Source organism: Venturia canescens, chromosome 2 (genome assembly GCF_019457755.1).
Source record: "Venturia canescens isolate UGA chromosome 2, ASM1945775v1, whole genome shotgun sequence".
NCBI lineage: Eukaryota > Metazoa > Arthropoda > Insecta > Hymenoptera > Ichneumonidae > Venturia > Venturia canescens.
Window position 1 is genome coordinate 691,695 of NC_057422.1, and position 20,368 is coordinate 712,062.

At 40.1% G+C, this 20,368-nt stretch overlaps 1 protein-coding gene across 9 annotated transcripts in view; it reads left to right on the plus strand.

Annotated features, from left to right (window-relative positions):
* The window catches only part of kek5 (kekkon 5), a 184,563-nt gene that overhangs the window by 19,287 nt on the left and 144,908 nt on the right, over positions 1-20,368 (plus strand). The window lies entirely within an intron of this gene.

Below are 20,368 nucleotides of genomic sequence, written 5' to 3' on the forward strand. Positions count from 1 at the left end.
TTGCAGCGCGAATGCTTCGTTAAATGAGACAAGACTAATCTTGCACTTACGATCAAGAGCGACTATTAGGCAGTCGATGTAGCTCGTTTATGAGGGCTGACTTCTCTCTCCCTCTCTCTTTCTCTCCCGTTTCGGCCGATGATAGCGGTGATAGCCTATAAAACGTAAGCACAGCCTTCTGCAGCCCGGCTATAAAGAAAGTAGAGGGAGCAAAGATGATAAAAAAAAGTCAAAGAACAAAACTCAAGATTACCTCATGTCGAGTTTTTTTTAATCCTTTTTCGCACCCCCATTTAATTATTTTTTCTTTTTGTCTTTTTAGCTTAGTTATAAGATTCATGGTTTTATTCGTCTCCTCCCCCCCCCCCCCCCTTAATGCATAGAGAACATTTTACGCCGAATCGTTCCACGTTAGCTCGCTTCTTTATTTTTATTTTTAAGACAAATTCCCTGAAGCTTTTTCCTGAAATTTACTCAGTGGAATTGCGTGATTTTTTCAACGACCAGGTATGTTTCTCGTATTTGTTAAAAAATATTTTATATATATATATATAGGGGAACATGGGGCAAATTGAACACACGGGGCAAAACGAACACCGTGTTCGTTTTGCCCCGTGATCGCGAAATCCGGGGCAAAACGAACACGACTCGAAGCGAAAAGTTTAATATTAAAATTTCCTGTTTTTTTTTTCTTTTCGAAACCACAATGGGCACAGGGCAGAGGCAAAATTTTCTGAACTACGAAAAATTCTTTAATTCTTGAATTCCCTTATTTTTTAAATGAAATGATGAACAATGTAAGAAACAAAGAAAATTGAATTCATTGGAATTGTTTTCTACAGAAATCGCAATGATACAATTCATCCGTCTCCGGATGAAATATAATCCACGGTGAAAAAAATTGAATTCATCCCAACGTCTTTATTGCGAAAAAACTAATTTTTTGATTTTTCATGCCTCCCAGAGGCTGAGTTCGTTTTGCCCCACATTTTTTTTTTTACGAGATTCGAGAAAGAGGGAACGGGAAAACTGATTTAGAACATAAACATAGTTGAATCATGATTTATATATTGGTGCAGTGAATTTGGAGTTAATTTTTTTCATGTTATAAGAAATTGGTGAAAAAATCCGCGACTTTAACCCATTTATTCGTCTCGGACATGAAATAAATGGGCCCGAGGAGGTCCCATTTCTTTTCTCACATAGCAGAGCTCGTCTTACGCGCGGACGCCGTCGCTTCCAACGCGTTGATTGTGAAAAATGCAATTTTCGGATTTTTTATGCCTCTCTGAGGCTGAGCTCGTTTTGCCCCACAAATCGTTTTTCACGAAATCCGACCTACAGGGAACGGGAATCTGTTTCAAAACCTAAAGATAGTTGAAATATCGTTTATACCCTGGCGCAGTGAACTCCAAGTTCATGTTTCACATGTCACCAAAAAAATGGGTTTAGAAGCGATCTGCGACTTAACCCCATTTTTTCCTCTCGTGCATCCAATAAATGGGCTCGAGGGGGTCCTATTTCTTTTCTCGTATGCCAGAGCTTGCATTACATCCGGGAGCAGTCATTTCCAACGGCTGTATTGCGAGAAATATATTTTTATAATTTTTTTTGCTTCGCAGAGGCCGAGTTCGTTTTGCCCCGAAATTTTTTCTTTTCGAAATTTGAAAAATTAGCGATGGTAGTCAGTTTTGAGACTCAAATACAAGTGAAAGACCGTGTGCTCATTAATGAATTTGTCTTAGTTTCTTAAAAGTTCAATTTGCCCCATGTTCCCCTATATATACCATGCACACATGCATGGATATGTGACACAACAAGTTCGCTACAGTAGCTCGACAAACTGTTGGACAAGTTTTCCCGGTGAAGTTTCCAAAGAAGATTGGAAAATGGCGGCGGCGGCTTCGGCCTTCCACGGAGCTTTCCCCATTAGTCCCCGATCTCCTTCGAGACTTGGATTTCTCAGTGTATATACATACAAGATATACGCCCGGGTGCTTTACTCCACTTCTTTGGCTTCTTATACCGCCGAAGCTTATAGAATACCAATCGTCCGAATTTCCCCGGAGGTCCTCCGAAACTTTTTTCTCTTCTCAAGAGCCTCCCCCGCCCACCCCTCATCATCGGCCTACTCTCTCGTCGGGACTCTTTCGTTTTGACCCTTTTTTAATATTTAATGCTTACATATGGTTGTGACAGCGATATAAGGATACCGATTTATATCCCGCATGCGAATATAACGCATCTATCGAATGAGTAATAAATTATGGTAAATCTGTTCCTACTCTCATTCGATAATTGAAGCGAAACTGGTATTAAATGGTCAATATTGATCGTACGGAGGCCGGAGCTGTTAACTCATCGAAAGATTTTTTTCTTCGTTTTCACTTTTTTTTTTAAATCCTCATTGACGCGCACTCGAACGCTCTTTCAATCGAAAGGTCCTACAGACTCAAGTATCCGTGATGGTTATGGTTGAAAGACGAACAAAAAATGTCGAGATACTCGCCAACGTTTAACAATTAACGAAAAATTATTGCTTCGTATGTTTTCTTTTTCTTTTTTTATCGGTGAACGGAAAAATTTCAGAATTTATAAATAATTTCTCACGAAAATGAGAGATAAATCTATTTATCTTCTAAAGTCAATACAATCGTGAGTAGACTTTGCAAGAGGGCAATCCGGTACAAAAAATATAACGAAAGAAATATCGGGGATAAGGGTTGTCGGAGAAAATACATGCCAGAGTCATACATTAAGCGTCGTTTTTCTTATCGATCTTGCAACTTTTTTCGCTTCTTATACTTATTTTTATTTTTATTTTTTCTTCGACGTACTTTTTATTTTTCCTTTTTTTCCTCTAACTGTGACTCAACATTTTATATATAGCTTCAATTCCTCTTTCCTTTTTTGTAAATGAGATAAATCTGTTGTTCTCGAATCTCCGCGCGAGGAGAAAAAACCTCCTGGGAATTTTCCCCACGCTTCCTATCGACCGGTTAATCCTTTTCCTCCTTCTTTCCATTTTCACTTCAAACATTGTAAAATTTTATTTTTGAAGTCTTCGGTGTAACGTGGTTTTTTTGACCGGGCCCGTCTACTATCCGTCTTTTATTGCGATTTTTCTATAGACTTTTTTATCCGCTTTCTCGCTCCATTTATCCTCTCTTCTGATTATTCCTGTCGGGGTAACGTAAATTTATCGATTCTGTTACTAATTTTGGATCTGACGTAATTAGATATGAACATCGGATGTCAGAATTTGGAATCGTATATCGAGTGCGCCCTTACCGACATAGACTGTACGTGTAACTCGAAAGTCCGCTTTCTTCTCTCTTGCACTCGTCTTCTCTTTTCTTCCCCCTATGCCTGTTCAAAAAAAAAAAATAATACGATTCAATGCTAACCATTGGGTAACCATTTTATTTTTAATACAATATAAAAAATAGACGAAATTCAATCCATAATTCGTACATCATGGAATTTTGATTCTTTTTGGTCCTTAACGATGGATTATAATGAATGATGTCTGCCAATCATAACTTCTCAAGCTGTATCAGCTCGCGTTATCTCTCCCGTCGGTCTGTCGCTCTTACTCACACTCTTGCAATTTTTTTAAACCCCCAGCGTAGTTAATCGAACGACTTTGCCATAAAGTTTCGCCGAACAATTTTTATGGACTTACGTCATACGGTGTCTCGTCGCTATTCTTTTTTTCTTTCCATATACTCCTCTTTTTTTTTCTTTTTTTTCAATTTTAACACATTTTTTCTTTTCCTTTGCTTACTCTTCTTTTAAATTTTTTTCTGCATATTTTATCATTTTTTTCTTTCTCTCTTCTCGTACCTCACGCTCTCACTTTCTTTTGTTTTGAAATTCCTTCAAGTTGACTCTCATCAATCTTGCTGTACATGCTTGCCGAGGAGTCCTCACCCCTCAGCTACAAGTCCCCCGTTCTTCGAATCCACCATTTTTTCCGATATAGAAAAGACACGCTCCGACACCTGACGCGCCTCAAGATTTCTTCCCGACGTTCGTTTAACCTTGATATCTTTCAACCGTCCTTCCACAAAGTCCTCCGTTACACCGGCTTTTCCGTACGCCCACATTCATTCATCATCCACTTTTCCAACAACTTTATCACATTTAACATTTTAATGCTTTTTTCATGTGCCCTTTTTTTCGTGATTGCAGGCTCACGGTTTTCATCGCGTAATTCCATAGGTCATTTTGTCAAATTTCATTCGAAAATTTACCATCAATACTTCACTTATTTCTTTTTTAACCCGCACTGCCGGCCTCTTTTGCATATAGGTCACGTTTTATGGTTTTTCGTTTTTCAATAATTCTCGCTACTTTCACTCCTCCTTCCCTTACTCTTGTTAGAGCCGTGTGGAAAATTTTCGCCACGCGTATGATATGAAACTTCGGGGCAAAAGTTTTAGACTGGGAATTGGTGCTACGCGAGAGAACCAGAAGCGAAAGTCCGCTTCTAGCCCGGGTGGAAATTTTCACAAACTTCGAGGCTGAAAATCTTCCCGAACTCCTTCCTTTTCTCATCCTCCCTCTTGTACTAACCTCTCCATCATTCCTCTAGATTTAATATCTTTAATTGAATCAAACCTCTGCTTACTCGTCTCTATTCGAGCTTCATGAAAACCTTGGATGCTTTACCTTCGTTTGAAATTTCTATCGCGTTTATTCGCAGTCGTACTTGATTTCAGTTCTCGATTTTCCAATCCAAATTGTGTTAATAATTTTCGTTATTACATCTGATTTCCGATCGAATAATTTTTTCAATTTATTTTTGCGCTTCTCTCTCCTATGCTCTTGCTATTCCCGTGCTATTTGCTTTTTATAAACTCAAGACTATTGGTTTTTTAATCAATTAACATATTACGGACTACAAACTTCTTTTCTTGTCTCGCTGAAAAATAATGGTCGCTCTGTTAAGAATCTCAGAGCGCTCATATGCATGGGCGCTCAATGGACCAGATAAAATAATGTCCTTTTAGAAATAATTGTTATTATAGAAATACCAAGGCTGATCGTATGAAAATGTTCATCGCGCGATGATGCGAATATTCATTCGTTGCAGTACTTGAGCTTCCAAGTTCTTAAGGAATTCTCTGTCGATTTCGATTGTTCATTCCATCATTTGCCTTCTTCACTTTTTCTCTAACGGTGTGTTTACTCTCAAAAATATATCTTTCTAAGCATGTGTATGTATATGCGTGCATTTTTCTAGTGAGTTGGGATACTTGGAGAGTTTGAAGGACAAAAGTTGAATGGCTTCCTAGATGAGCAGCTGAGGCAAAACTTGCATATGTCTATACGTATTATCCCACCCTTTCTCGTTTCGTTATACATATAAGTATCATTTCGTCGAAGAATTTTATTATTTTATTTCAACTTTTGTTGAACTTTATAATAGGTCATCCAAGTATCCCGTTTCCCGATAGTTGCTTCTAAAAGATATAAAAACAAGTGAGGCATCGCATAAAACAATATCAGTGCTCTGTTTTTATTGATTTTTCTATTCATTTGATAATCATTTTGGTAATTTATTCATTAATTCATAAATACGTTGAAATATTTATTATTCACGAATGTTCCTTGATATAATATTTTTGCACACGTCAATTTAAAATAATTTTTAATTTTCTGTGATTCGCAAATTTGGCTTTGATTCACATTTTCTTTGTGGTATAAATACTATAAATGGGATGAAGGATCTACCGTATATAGTTCGACTTAAATGAGATATGCACTCGGCCAGAACAATATGACAAGGGATGGATGGAAAAAGGAGAATGAAAATTCAGGATTAAATAGAAGAATACTGGAAAAATCGTTGCCGCCTGTCGTACACCCTGGCGAAAAATTGTGTCGAATAAATATATGTGTATTCCAAGTCGACAGAATTGATAGAACGGAGCGATGAAATTCTGTCAAACCAGCGCGCGTATATCACACATTTTTCATTTACATATGTACATTATACGTATATCCTATGTATATGTATTATATACGACTACATAATAATGTAGGATGCTCGTATGTGTTGATTTGAGAATTGTTGTATATAGGGATCGGATGTAATGTCCTATCGAATGCACGCGAATGCTGTGTACTCTGGGTGCACTAGAGCTCACTCGACTCTACCTCAGCTATGTATTCCTATCAACCCTTTCGCTATAACGCACTTTCCAGCTTTATGCCACCGATGGGTTTGGCACATGACTTTGACATGCTCATGTAGTACAACCCTCCTTTCGCCCTCCAACACTCATCAAAACACACATACGTATAGTTCGTACCTTCTTTTTTTTCATTTGATACTCTGCGTTCTCTATCTATTTGTTTCTATTTCTTGTCCTCTTTTCTTTCTCTCCCTCTCTCTATCTCCCTTTGGTGATATTTCAAATTCACACCTGCGTGAATATATACACGATGTAAACACGCGGAGGTGAGAATCGCATAAGCTTCGTAATATATCCACATACATGTTTATAGGCGTATGAATGCACGTATATATGAACAGATTGTCTTTCTATATCTACCGATATATCCGTAAATAAACGAGGCCCTCCGCGCGTTCATCCGGTATCACTCGATTTGTAAACTGCTACCATTTGTCGTGTGCTCACTCTATTTATCTTTTGTTCTTTACACGATTTTTAGCGTTGACCGATGAAAAAACATTTCTTTACAATGCGCCATTGATGAAAAATGTCAGTGTTGTATGAGCTTGATATTCAATTACATGCTAATGGTCTGATTTAACCTATTCGCATCTTTGTCAGTATGTATCATCAGTCGATATCAAACTTTTTCACAATCGTTGCTCGTTTTTTGGACGTTATTAAAAATTTACCGTTTTCTTTTGGTCTGCGCTGAATGGATTGTGGGCAATGCGATCTTCAATATAAGTAAACCGCGTCAATTTACGTACGTTTTGATTTAATCAACTGATTCACGAGAAATTTCAGCTGGCATGTCCTACGGCATCATCATGCTTTGACATTATACCCAATCATCCGCATTCAGCCAACTAAATATGTACACATGCGTAAATCATGATGCCATACCCCTAACTGCATACTGTCATGCGCTAATTCAGCCTCAAGTCATTTAACCGATCATTTGTATTTTTTCAACAGGATTTTGGCTTCTAGTTGAGAATATGTCATTGAAAATCATCATTGATTCTCGATACATTGATTATTCGGTTGAATTAAAAAATTGAGCGAATTTTGATGGTAAAATGAACGGGCATGACATATCGGGAGATGAAATGTTTGCAACTAAAGAATTTTGAGTGAGATATGTCCGGGTAACGTAAAATATCTCTTCTACCGAATCTTTGTTCTAAGCTGGTAACTTTTATCAAAACTTCACAATCCGTGGGGAATGAAATTCATTGGGTGGAATCGGAGTAAATCAGTCGCGGCATCAATTTTTTTCGTTGCCACAAAACCGGAGCGAGACTCGATGAAAAAAACAACAACGAAAGTTCCACAAAATTGTTACATTTTTCTTTATCCTAATGGAGGTCCTGAGGGCTTTCGCATAAAACTTAAATTTACTTTCGGTCGTTGTTTCGGGGATAACCTGAAAATGGAAAAGTTTGAAATATCCTTCGTACGCTACGATTTAGGTCTCCTCATACCGGCGCTTTTATGAAAGTTTATTCCTTACATTAGTCCGAAATAGCAAGATCGGAGGTACCGAAAAATATACGTGAAACGGTCGTTTAACCGGATGAGCATATCGAAATATAGAACGTAGCCTAAAGTGCATCATACCGTCTAATATAATACGCTCGTGTCGTGTGCTTAAATTCTCAAACTTATTCAAGAGGATGGAATCTCCCCTTGACCTCTTGTTTTTCAATATATCGACTGACGCTGGTACGATAAATCAAGATTTTCCATAGACCACCAATCTTCACGGCCATGTTTTTTCCACAATTTTCTATAGGTTATCAGCGGAAACGTTCCTTCGATAAAAACTATGTCAAACAATAAGGAGCGGAGTACCTGTGGGGTATTGTAAACAGAAATTAGATTCGGAGATTGGAAGTTGAATCGGAAAAGAAAAAAAGGATGGCCACCAACCAAGTTATTGTAAACGAGGCACTCTCTGACTTGCTCTCTGTCCTCCCGCACCCCTTTTACCGATACAATCCCGTCTTTGTCGAATGATGCACTTTACTTTTGCTTCTTCGGACCCTGGGATGCCGCATCTGCCGTACACGCAGCGCATGCACTAACCCAGTTCGCGGATTAGCCTTGGAACACTATCACCGAAACATCCAATCTTCCGCTGCGTTGCATGTACAGCTAGCCTCAATAGTACCAATCGATGCACAACTTTGTGCCCATTTCGTATATACCGAAGCTTGCTCGCGCAATCCCAAACTTTTCACCCAGCTTTCACCATTACGCTTGGACAGAGGCTTCTGAATCCCCGCAGAGTAACGTGCTGGATATCGAAGGGGCCGAGCAGCTTTGGGGGCTGGATAAATAATTGGCAATTCCAGGCCTTCCACTATGCTTGGTGAACGGGTTCACTGTTGCTCACCCTTCGTCTTCCATAGCTCTTTATACATATAGATCTCGTAAATCCCCCCCGGCTCTCTCTCTCTCTCTCTCTCTCTCTCTCTCTCTCTCTCTTTCTCTCTCACGTACTTCCACTCCACTCCAAGATTCACCCTGGCAACCTATTCTATCCCTATTTATCCGCGATTTTCGTAACCTCGTTTTATCGAATGTGGCCTCTCCTGGCTCCGATATCCTGAATTTTATAGCGCCCACACACGTACGCGCGGACGCACGTAAACGCGTAAAACTTCACACATTTCGGGTGGTGAGTTTTTTCTTCCTCCGTTCTCCAATTTTGTTCGCGCTGGGAAAAAATCTACGATTCTGACACTTCGGGATCGAACCAACGACGGACCAACGAGTTCTTCTCGGATTTCACAGAGAATCACAGGAAGAACCGATTCCGTAGGAATCGACGGTATAGATCCGAATGAAATCGGTTTTTTGCTCCATTTTACTTGCTTTTTCTGTATCAGCCAGGAAAATGAAATGATCCATTTACCTAAAAAAACTCGCGCGGCCCTGGTGACACGTTTCTATGCTACCGGGGCGTGCCTCAAATTTTACCATTTGTGTTTTTTCCTCTACCAACATTCCAGTATTTCGATACATTTTTTGTTGTTCTCTGTGTTTTTTCTTTTTCTTTTCCATTGAAGTTGGATTTTGATTTGTTTGGTATTTTCGGTTCGATTTTGCCCATGGTTTTCACGCTCGTCAATTTCAGGCTGGTATTTTTGGTACCTCCGATGTAGTGTGTAGCAGGGAACCAAAAAAAAAAATGGAATAGTCACTTTTTCTAGCTGAGCTTGTTGAAACGAAGAAAGAAAAAAAAAGAGAATGGTAAAAAAGAGAGCAACTGTTCGGGCAATATTCGCAAATGGAAATGGAAGGATTAACGCTTCGTTGTCGCGATGTGCTATCGGTTGGTGCGTTACACCGAAAATTCGTCTGCCCGTTCTATGCCAGTTTCCCGTCTCTTTTTCCCTTGATATTTATTCCGCGAGTCCTGGCTCGAGAACGATTCCAGGGATTTTCACCTGGCCCTTGACGCGAAAGTGTTCCAGCATCACCGGATTTACTAAGGATCGATTGTATTGCAGGGGTACCGCCATTTACCTAGTACAAACCGCGATAATCGTTTGCTCTTGCGAGAATAATTGTTCCAAGTGTATATCCAAGTATACCAAAGTTGGCTGGAAACGTCAAACACGATTCTGAATCAATTGCTTTTTGCCTACTTCCTTCATATTTATATTGAGTATTGATTGAATAGATTTACCACAAAGACTTCATTCTCGGATAAAAGGTTCGATTCACGTGCTGCAATGATGCAATATAAAAAGATTCGAGTGTAGAATGTAATCTTGGCAGTGACTCAACAAAGTTAGTTCTATTCCTTGATTCACTCTTGGTGTACTATCCGTGGTTCTTGTTTACCACTTGTCGTGGACAATAGACATGGTATGTAATCGAGTAGAGACCAATGATATTTACCGTGGTATGAATTTATTGTAAAATCGATCGACCGCATGCATTTTCGACAGATATAGCGCTTTTTTTGTTTTTCTGTTGAACAGTTGATTACCAACATAAAACTTTACGTTGAGAATCGGAATGGTGTTATTCGTTCGTATACTCAAGGATAAGAATGCAATAAAATTTTACAATTCAACTTCTCAACTATATTCGACCTAAAAAAAAATTCGGTAGAAAATTTTTCGAGCGAATCGAGGACTTTTACTCATATACTTAAAATGAAACGAGAAGCAAGCGTCATTTTATTTGTTACTTTATGTCACAGTAGTTTGAAGCTCGTCGTACTTTTGTTTGTTTTTCCGAATTATCCGGTGATAATTCACTGAAAAATATCGTGATGATTTTGATTCACTCAAAAAGTATTGCCAGGATTATTTTTTCGCGACTCGTATGGTTGGTAGATGAGGCGTGGATAGCACTACCCCTGACCCTAAATACTCAGTTCTGAGCCTACGGTCCCACCACTAACACAGTAACAGAAAATCGATGCCGCCTACCCGGGCCAAAGTGTACGGTTATACACCGGTTTAGTTGCCCTTGAGCTCTTCATTCCGATACTATTTTCTCGTATTAATTTCTCCTCTTCTTTCCTGCTCACAAAAGTATATTTAACAAATGACGCATATACGATTGCTCATTGGAAGAAGGTGAACATAACTGTACACTTTAATGAATCCGGCTTTGATATTCCGATTGAGTTGACTGTCAAAGGAAATACATGAGATTCAAGACTGTCAACTGACTCCGCATCGATTGAGCAAATGAAAAAATCTTTCTCTGTGCGCGTGAAAAGAGAGATTTGTGAAAATGACTTGCTATCTATGATTTGTCATTCCACTGCAAAACCCCCAGGGTTCTTAAGAAAAATGTAAAAATGAAACAAAACATTCGCGATGAGGATTAAGAAGAGTCAATGTCAGGCAGAATAGCTTTTGTCAATTTAACCCTCTGCGAGACTCGTTATCCACTAACATTCAACGCCCCTTCGTTCAGACGACGCAAGGGGAGTTTTTTGCTTTACTTCTCTTTCTTTTTTCTTTTACAAGAAATCAGTCTCTCGTGACGCAAGGCTTTCCACATTTTTTTATCCCCTCGCTTACGCCCTCACTTTCCCTCCTCTTTCTCTCTCTCTCCCTCTCTTCATTCTGGCTTTTCTTCTTCTTCATCCGGTCTCTCTATAACGCTTAGACGCGCCCAGACATTTATGAATCCCTCTCACGCTCGCGCATGCCACTCTAAAACCCTTTTTGTATATACTCGAGCGACGCGCTCAGCCAAGTCTCATGGCACGCTGCATTCAAATCCGAACAATATATATACACATATATAGCTATTTCTAAATCCGCTTGAGCTATATATTTTTTAATCTCACCCTTACTGAGTTTTTTCTCCCAGCAATTTAATCCCGATCATGTGCCCACTATTTCTTAACATACCGCACGATAAATTCGACTCAAACGCTTCAACTTTTTAAACGAAACGTATTTTTAGAGTGCACATTTTAGATTTTCGAACGAATATTCAAATGATTGATTGAAATTCATATCTTTTGTTGATAGATTTTTTCATTCGGGAGACATAATAAAAATTTGCTGTATTATTAACTATGGACCTTGACAGTTCATACGTGACTGCTCGACGCCATATATTTATACATATATTATTTAACGTCTCGGGGATCTAAAAACGTCGAAAAGCCCAGCTAGCGCAGGTGAAAAATCACAATCTCTATACGCTTGGGAGCATAAAGTTTCCATGCGTCGACAAGAATGAATTTACGGTCCACGCGCAAATAAACATTCATGATTGTTTATGGTTTTGTACCGAGGCATGGTTCAGAGAGAGAGAGAGAGAGAGAGAGAGAGAGAGAGAGAGAGAGAGAGAGAGAGAGAGAGGGGGGGGGGGGAGGGATGCAACGTACTCTTCACAATTTTCCGTACCAGTCAGCCGATCCGAATACCTTCAGCCTATATACGCGCATAGCGAGACTGGAAGCGATGAAATTTCTATTCGCGTTCAACGGAAAATTGATGAAAAATTGAAACATTCATAATTATTCGTTCATTTTAAATCAGCTGTACTCGTAAACTGTGCAGTACTCGCGTTAACACGGATGTGTATTGCATGGTCACGTTTAATGCCTCACAAGTACGTAGATAAGCTCGTATATTCGGTAGAAAATGGTGAGCCTATTGTCCTTGCTGGTGTTTATGTTAGCCTTCCGCATATCTTCGGAGCTTTGCGATTCGCCCGATTCGTACACAATATGATGCCCCAATTCTCGCTCTCCTCAATTTCACTCACACCCTCTCCCAGGTGCAAATTTTTTCTCATATGTATATGACAAACGATATGTGATTTTATTATTCGGCGAATAATCAAGATCAATAATTCCAACCTTTCGATCCCAGTGCTATTGCGAGTCGCAGTACTTATACGAAAATTCTATCGAGAAAAAAAATAAGTTAAGGAAGAAACAAAAGTGGATTATCAACAGTGACTGCTAATTCATGGGAGCATCACATTTTCTCGATGCCATTTCTCAACTCCGCCTTAATTTTCTATATACCCCGAGGGATAACGACCATCTGTATATTATTCGATTTATAGAGGGAATAAAAAAGCACGAGTGGCTTCGATTTATTTCACAGCTTTCCGGCGCCCATCTCAGAAGTGCCACGAGACTGTAAGTACGGAGATTCGCGACTACAACGGCGAGAGTTTACCCTCTTCTCGAGATAAAAATCCATATGGTGTCCCAAAAATATCGGCAAGTCAGTAGGAATCATAATCACTGCGAAATGCTAGAGAAAAATGCTTGTATGTACATGCATAGCCTTTTGCCATACGTGCACTCGTCATAAATACGAGACCTATACTCGCAGTAACGAGACACACGTATCTGTTCATGATCGTTGAAGCTCGTTCGATACGCCTCAAAAAGCGAACCCTTCTACTATCTCATATTTATTCTCAAAGACCTCAGTCACACCGTGTACGTCAACTGTAACCGGTGTCGTTCTTTCGTCGCTCGATTTCAGGCAATGAATATTGATAAGGTTAGCTGCTTGTGCGTGAGCCACTCCGACGTTTAATTATTTACTCGTAGTTTCGCCTCAACCGTATCTCGTATACATATACTCTTCCTGCTATTTCTTTCTTTGTTCCGTTCCATTAACTCAGACTGTTGAAGACAGTCGCCGACACTCTTTTCAACGAGCATTCTACGAGCTTGTTTCTCCCCGTTTTTTATTTTGTTTCGCTACATCAATCTCGATACATCTTCAGTTCCATGCCATCGATCGGAAATCAATTTTCTTTTTTCAATTAACTACTCGAATAATACTCTTTGCTCGCTATCTATACGTATAAAGCATTATCTCTGTAATTTTTCACGTGGGAAATAGGTTTGAAAGAAGAAAATGGATCGAGTAGTTACACCCGCATTTCGCCACCAGCGGGGGATAAGACAGATCGCAAAGACGTACATGTGAATTCATTCTTGGAAAGTTAGCGTTCTCAACCTAGCCTTGTATACAGTTAAAAAGAGAGGGGGAGCGAGAAAAAGGAGAAAAAGTACATTTCTTGGGGGAAGACAGAGTGGAGAGAGCCTGATGCGCGTTTACCTCGCGGAGGATCCATCACACTCGTGTTTATAAACGTGTGGGAGATACATCGAGAATTGTCGATACTTTTTTTTCCCCCGAGATATCCGGTTTAAGCAGCCGTACATCGGCTGCTTATCACGCATCTCCGAAGCTACTTCGAGTGATTTATAACCGTGAATTCTACCCGCCCACCATTCGTTCATTCGGTTGTACAACATCCGCAACGACATAACAGTTTTTTTTACAACCTTACCGGATGTGGAGCTTTTCTCGAACGAGGGAGTGAATAATAACAACCATCATATAAAAGACACCTTAAAAATGAAAAAAATCCGAAATCTGAATTTATGCTTGCGTGAAAATAAATGACATCCGAATTTATCGTCGCGTGGTATTTCCGACAAATTTTTCGAGGAGCTACGACTCCGATTACTCTAAGAAATATTGAATCGCGTCTTATGAAACTCCTGAAGCAACGTAATTATATGAGTTTCATGTTGTCGAATAACAACAATTTCATAGAATTGTACGAAGCTTTTCCAAAAGTCTCTCATCGAAAACAAAAATTTATCCATTTAAAATTAGAATCGTGAAACCACAATCAGTTTTCAACATTTATCAAAAACTTTCATTAATTTATCCAAGCTTTACCGTGTTGAATATCCATTGGGGAGGGATTAAAGCCTACAGAGCGAGATGGCGGGTTGTCACGTGATTCTAATGGAAACTTAGCATTCACTCGAGCGACTGATCATGATAATGTTCCTAACCACAGATGACCTTGCAGCGTCAAAATCTTATTGAATAGTTTCGTACAGTTGTATGAAAAAACATTAGATACGCATTTCTCAGACACAAGTTGTCGATCAACGTCAATCATTATTGTTTTTAGAGTGACGTCTGTAAGAGTAGACAAGAGAATGGAACATGCTGACTTTTTTATTACCCTCGCTCAATGTTTAATTATATCGTGTGATATTTTTCTCGAAATCCATTTTTTCGGATGTAATTGGTTCTATCGTAAATATTTACACAGAATAATAAAAGGATACGAGATTGTTGGACTCTTTTTTTCCATCTGTAATTATACGAAAATCCATCAATTACCCGTGCATACGTTCTCCATTATTATGAATACCTACCATATGCCCTTTCTTTCCGGATCGTGAGGCAGGAAATTCCTTTTTGTACGCTATCACGATTTCTGGCGTTGTAAAGTTGCAATATCGATCAAGAGTACTCACAGAACAGCAATGAAGGCATATACGTAAAGTATACATGTATGTAAATATATAAAATATGTATACATACGGTTAACATGGTAGAATCTTGTTATTTCCGATCGTAATTACGGTTAAAATTGGTCATAATAATTTATAAGTCAAACCAGTTATACATCGAAGCAACGTTGCGATTCGTTTTGCTCAATATCAACATCGCTAAACCGTTTTTTATCTCTCCCTTGTATTGTTTGTGGTCCTAATGTTGTAACGAGTTAAATTTGAACTCAAGAAAAATGGCACGGCGAAAGGGAAAGAGAGATAGAGAGCATCGGATAGCGACGATGAATTCCTCTTGAGAAAAATGTTTCCAAGCCAAATGGGATAGTTATTTTATATTATTTTATTTTATTTTGATCATTTCATCATTATGGGAGCGAGTGACCGTCAGCGAAGAGAAAAAAGTTGAGATAATGCGAAACATCATATCGAAAAAACATCGTCGAATCCGTCGCTCGTCAAAGTCATCAATATTTTCGTCGTCACCGAACTTTCGAACCAGGAGTTGCCAGCTCGAGGCTTATCACCCGGAGCTGTCTCATTTCGCTATGCGTCGCATAGCATCGGGGATCTTCGGAAAATCTCGGCTCGCATCGGTCAACGACCACATACAAAACGTTCTATCGAAATTTTGAGAATAATCTAAATCCCGAGAGTATAAAAGCGCGACCCCATAATTAAGGGTTGACTTTCGGGTTGGAGCACAACCTGACTCAACGTTTTCTTTCAAGCCGCCGCCGACCCCATCAAGAATTCGACTTCACCGAAATTTCGAGGGAAAATCCGTGGTCCTTTTCCGAAGTTTCCATTACTGAAACCTGACCGGTGAGCTGTCGTTTCACTTTCCTTTCCGTGATTGTATTTCGTTTTTCGTTTGGAAAAGAGCTCTATTTTTGTATCGGGACCAAGCGTCAAGTCGTCGAGTAGAGAGCGATATTGTTTCGGGGTAACATTATAGCGTTTGAGAGAATAATTCAATTTTCGTTTGCGGTGATGAAACATTTGCCGCTTTTTGCGTTGTTATTACGAACAATTGCCGAGAGGAATTCATTTTTCTTGTTCCGCGATGTCCGTAGGTTAAGTGCTTGTATCATTGAACTTTGACAGTTGAAAACTATTATAAACCGTTTAAATCATTGAAAGAAAAATAACGAAAATTCATTGTAAAAATTTCCGGAAGCTTTGACCTCCTTTATTATTTTATTGGCCGGACTTGTGATATATCTGATAAAGAAATAAAAACTGTATTGTAATTCCGGAAACGAAAAATTTGAGAGTGGATTACTTTCGTCTTCGTCTAAACGTCGCCTCTCTATCCCATGGTTCAAAATTACAGTTACGACCGGGAAACCCGAAGATCTCATTCTCGATAAATTTCAATATAAATTTGTTTATGAAAATTCATGAACTGGCGCCCATTGAGATTGAGGCGTTTGTGCGACTCACGGGAAAAGTTGTTCCATAACATTACTTTGCAAAACGCTATGACCTTTTATGATTTAATCGTAATATCACACATACTCTAGACCAGGGCGATAGTCGTGGAGAAAGATAAAGATTTAATTGATGTAATTTCATTTGATACTCGACTATATCTAAGCTGAGGTGTTGGAAATTAGGGTACAAATAAATGTCAAAACAATTGGCATCAACTACTCTAGAAGATTATTTAAAAAAATAAATAGAGAGAAAAAGAGAGTTTGTTCATTATTTTGAGGGATCGTGAATTGCACTCCTGGGAGTGAGATTGATCTCGAAATATTAAACTTTTCCAATGGTATCTGACTTGGCAGACCGGAAAATAAGGAAAAGATTTACTGTTAGCTATACATGTCCATGTTATACATGCATGACTATGTGCAATAGTGGGCAGGCTCAGTTGGTGGGCTTTCGTATATACCCGAGAAAGCCGACGAAAGGGAACGATATCGCACAGTTTTTTCCCCTATCCCGCCTACTCGTTCGCTCTACCAATTCCATATTCATAGTCGTCGGACACGACCTTCCACCTCCCACTTCCCTTCCTCTCTCTCTCTCACTTTGTCACATCGGCATGCCCGCTGAACCCATACCAAAGCATCCACTACCTAACCCCCAACCCTCCATTTCGACCGTAAGTACAACGTGAATTCCACGCGTTCGTTGCGGTCACAACGTCGTCTGGACTTTGCCCGACCAACCGCAGGATATGCCTTTTCGCAGCAACCGTTGTCGTTCCATAAACCTTCGAGCTTTTGTTATCTATATGGAATATCCTGGATCAATCGCATGCATCTTCATGGCACATTGGACACGGCCCATGCGAAATTCCATCGTCTTCGAGTGATGTCCGGTGCGTCTTTTTGCTTAGCCGCAATTCGCAATCATAATTGAAACGGAGTTTCATTAAGAAACAGAGTTTACATTAAGGCACTCATGCTCTGAACGAAACGCTGTTATTTGCTGGCCATCTTAAACCCTTGTCCGGTAAACCACCCTGCTCTATACGGCTATACGGATCTTCTCGTGAATACCGCTTCCAGATGCAAGACCGTTCCGTATACTACAACAGAGCTCACATACATCATAGGTCGTTAAAACTAAGATGCAACGAGCATCCCAACCCCTCGAAACCTCCGGTTCTCTTTCAACTATGAGCAAAGTTTTGCCATTCCGTATTCTTAGTTTCGTGCGAGGGACAATGCTAGGGGAACGCGCCCAACCGGTGAAGTATCACCGAGAAACCGCTTCTCATCCAGCTTGGACCATGCTTACTTGTCTTCACGAAACTTCAGTTCAATGAACACGCCACCAACTTCTTGATTCCACCATTCTCATGCTACATAGATTTTAATAACCTTGGACCAATGATAACAAACTGCTGCGTAATCAAAAGTGCCTGGGCTCTCGCCCTATACCAACCCCAAGTGGGTTTCGTTGAGTTTAATAGCAACTCGAACCTCCGATCAATTAATGTTCTGCATAGCGTTTTTCTCAAAGTGGCTTGATGTATTTCCATGCATCGTCCTTGAAAGCTTGAACTTTGATCTGCACGTAAATCAAAAGCGAAAACTTTTAGTAGTTATGGGTAGTCGAACGTGGACAAATTTCGGTTCTTCGAGCATGGTCGAAGACCACGCATAATTCTCTCGCGTCACGTGGCTCACTGCGTGCCCTTTGGTGATTCACATGTTCCACTTGATTCCTTTCCGTGCTCAATTAGTTACAGGCTCTAGGGAGTTACCGGCTGAATCTTCCGCTCGGACTTGAACACCGAAGATCCGTGACAAAACGTGAGCGTGAAACACTCGAGTTTCTTTCTGGACTAGTCGCTGAGCGAGTGCAGCACATTGATGATATTGCCGGAAAGGGTACTGAGTCTACGTGAGTCTTCCTGCTAGCTATGATATCTCTCGTCGCAATGATCTCCCTTCCACTCTTCTGTTGTCTCTCTCTTCGCGCCATGACCCGCCCGAGGTTGGTCGGACGTATCCTTCGGTTAATGGAAAATACGACAATTCGACTTGCGGCATCAGCAGTCAGAGGTTCAGACCTCTCCCTCAGCATTCTGTATGAAGCTCGTCACAATGAAGCTATTTGGCTGCACAGCTCCCCACTATAAACTCACCAAGTTGGTGGAAAGTTGTTTCCGGATTGTCGTTACGAAACTATTCGCTGAGCTGCTTCTGCCGCTCGACTGCTGCTCAATTCTATTCCCCGATCCTGCATGCTACCCTATCGTGACGGAACACCACGAGTGTGGTAAACATAGCACGGACCGCACGGACGGCTTCTCTCTGCCATCTACGACCAAGTTGTTCAGCCCTTGGGCGTTATTTCCTACGCCTGAGAATAAAAAAATTGACAAAAGAGTTCAAAGACTCCGCCGTCCGTTCTTATGCTTCTGACGCCGTTGGGTAGTTTGTCCAGAGTTACCGCTAGTCCCGCATTTGGCTACGGACGACCCTGGACAATGGTTTCCCGTAGTAGGCTGTAACTACGTGCACGAATCATATTGAATTCGGAGTATAGCCCGCGTACAGTATAGCCACAGTTTTACTCCTGAAGGCCTGCTATACGTTCCTTACACTTTTATTATATAAATGATTGAACAATGGATGGACCACTCGAAGACCTGAGATTTCTCATTCGATAAGGTTGGAATTCAATTCCGCAAGTTACAACTCTGATCTATACTCACGGAACGTATCGTATCGATTTCGAGGAAAAATTCTTCCGTAGAAATATCCGGCAATCGTTTTTTTCAAAATACTTTTCTCACTCCCGCACTGGATTCTTTATTGCTAATTGAATAAACGCTGATATAGGAATGATAAACTCCGAAAGAAAAACTGTCGATAGTCATTGGTTTAGTGGATTTTCAACAATTCTCGGACGTGTGGTGCCGTCTCGCTCTCGGTACCGCTCGGCATTGTCTTATCCATTGGACTTGATCAAGTTATCTTCCGCACGCTGACCCCGCTATTTTATATCGTTACACAAGTGTGCCGACTTAATAGAATAACTGAGCATCGGACTTTTGGTGTAAGGGAGGCAGCGGACAGAGATGAAATGAGAGGCCGTGCTCAATTATTCGGCTTGCCGGACTGCTTCAACTCGGCGGAGCTGTCCAGTAGCTATTTCTAACCTATATACCTCACCGACCACTATCCTCTTTCCTCTATTACCTTTTGCCGTAAGAGACGGAATTCTGTAAGTTAAACTATACGATATAGCTCTTGCAGAATTCTCGGCCATCGTGTATTAACCAGTTCTTTATGCCCGTGTAACCTCCGGCTGTTCTAGCTTGACCCGACCTATCCTCACACTTACGTGTACTCTATTTTTCCTGACTTCTTTTTTTTACCTATATATAGACCTGGTAGCAAAGAGCACACATCACGATGTATCGGACCTATTTGAGCTTTGCTGTTGTTGAGGGACCTCTTTCGGACTATCCACTGTTTTCCTATTCTTTCCTCTTACAGACTGGTATGCAACTTTAAATAGTTGGAATTGCACTCGTTCTTGCAATGGTATAACATTGCGATTCTGGTCTTTTCCTTTTTCTCCTTCTAAACCTTTCTCCAGTCAACTTTTTCTTTCTCTCCCTCTAATACCGTTTTTGTCTGCGCTACCGTTACCCTTGTCCAAAAAGATTGAATAATAGAGTCCCTCCTTTACTTTTGCTGTTTTTTTGATGGAAACGATCGTCAGAATCCTGCGGGTCAAAATTCTTCTTTTGTAGAAACGTGCAAACGGTGGTTTCACAGTACGCTTTTGCTATAAACCATTTTTTTGTTTTTTATTTCATTTTTTTAAAATACTTTTCCTCTTTTCTTTACTCTTCGCAGCATTT